Genomic DNA, 1,905 nt, shown 5'->3' on the forward strand with positions numbered 1-1,905 from the left:
CTAGCAGGGCCCGCACCGCTGCACGTAGATTCTGGCGTCGTGGGACATGGTGGGCTAGTAGTACCCTTGACGGAGGATTTTGTAGGCCAGGGTCCGAGCAGCAATATGCTCCCCGCAGATCCCCTCATGGACCTCAGCGAGGACCGCCTTTGCTTCGTTAGGCTCGAGGCATCGCAGTAGGGGCTGTGAGAAGGATCGCTTGTAGAGCTGTCCGTTCACCTCGGAATACCATGCTTGCGTTCGGCGAATGCGGCGTGTCGCGGCTTCGTCGTCGGGAAGAATCCCATGTACCCACGTGGCGCGTGCTTCGGCCGGAGTTACAACCGAAACCGAGATGGCGTGGAAGGGGAGATCTTTAACCTCGGAGCGGTTTCCGTGGTCTGGTCCTGAAGCCATTTTCGCCAACTCATCGGCTTGTTCATTTTGGCTCCTCGGCACCCTGGATAACGTGAAGTGGGAGAATTTGGAGGCTAGGATTTTTACCTCTGCCAAGTACCTCGCCATGGTCGGTTCTCTGGCTTTGTACCCACCGCTAAGTTGCTCGGCGATGAGCTGCGAGTCAGTGAAGACGTGGATGGCGTCCACCTACATTTCAAGGGCCAGCTTGAGTCTTGCTAAGAGAGCCTCGTATTTGGCTTCATTGTTGGTTGCCCGGGACCCGAAGCGGAAGGACCGTTCAAACGAGCGTCCGTCGAGGGCCAAGAAAACCAACCCCGCGCCGGCGCTGCAGGAGGTAGCCGAGCCATCCACGCGTAGGTCCTACGCCTCCACTGACTACTCAGGGCTTCCATTCCCATCTTCAACCAGTTCCGCGATGAAGTCAGCCATGGACTGGGCTTTGATAGCGGTCCTCAGAACGTAACGTATTGTCACGGACTTAGCTGGTTTTGCCTAAGTCGTGCGGCACCCTTGCGTGTACGTCCGCAAAGGTCAACCTCCCCGAAGCCTCCTATTGTCCCTTAGGACCACCAAAAGAGAGAACGGGTTAGAGAGAACACCTCAATCGGGATCCACAAGCAAACATCTCCGAAAAACACTTCATAGACAATGCAAATTACAAACAGACTTTTACAAGCTCTGAACAGTGGCACAACAAAGGGTAAAATGGTCCATTACAGATCGAGAATCTCTCGTACGTGTCCACATGACACAACCTTTATTTACAAGCCTAAAGAGGCCACCAACCTAACTAAAATGGGACTATTAAGCCTTCGGCCGCCCCTCTACATGTTGTACAAGGCATGAACATGCTAAAAGACACGGACATACATAAGCATTACATCAAACATCTTGTTTAGAAGTTTGTCCGTGACATTCTCCCCCACTTATTCCTTCGACGTCCTCATTGAAGCCTTTGTCGACACTGCAACTCCTCGCCTTTGCTAAGTCTTCAATCTCCTGCTCCAGCTACAATGCGCCTCTTAGCTCCTAGCTGCTCTCCGCTGCTATTTTTTAGTAGTCGAACCTTTGATCCGCCATGCTTCATCAACTCACCAATGACTCTGACTCTGGTGTGGGGTTGGCTGAGTTGTGTTGATCCCTGTTGGTTCCTGCGGATCCTCCAGATGAAGGAAAAGACCATCATTACTGCGCCAGTCTCTCAAATGCCTCATGCTGCTTGAACTGGGTGGATGCTTGTTGGAGCTTTAACGAGCATCGTCTCGCAAACTTCTGAAGTTTTGGGTCCTTCCTCCACCAAATTTGCTCATTGACTCTTCTTTCACTTAGTGGTCACATCCAAGTAGGTTCGCATCACTTCCGCTTTCGATTGACATTTCGTTGGGAAATGAAGCGAACAATCTACTCTCAGTAACACTGATCACCGTTGGTGAGGATTTGACAACTATTGTCTTCCATTATCTTCGAAGGGTCTTTGAACATGTGCAGAGCTCCTCTGCTGGATAG

This window comes from Musa acuminata, chromosome BXJ2-8 (genome assembly GCF_036884655.1).
Source record: "Musa acuminata AAA Group cultivar baxijiao chromosome BXJ2-8, Cavendish_Baxijiao_AAA, whole genome shotgun sequence".
In the NCBI taxonomy this organism is placed as follows: domain Eukaryota; kingdom Viridiplantae; phylum Streptophyta; class Magnoliopsida; order Zingiberales; family Musaceae; genus Musa; species Musa acuminata.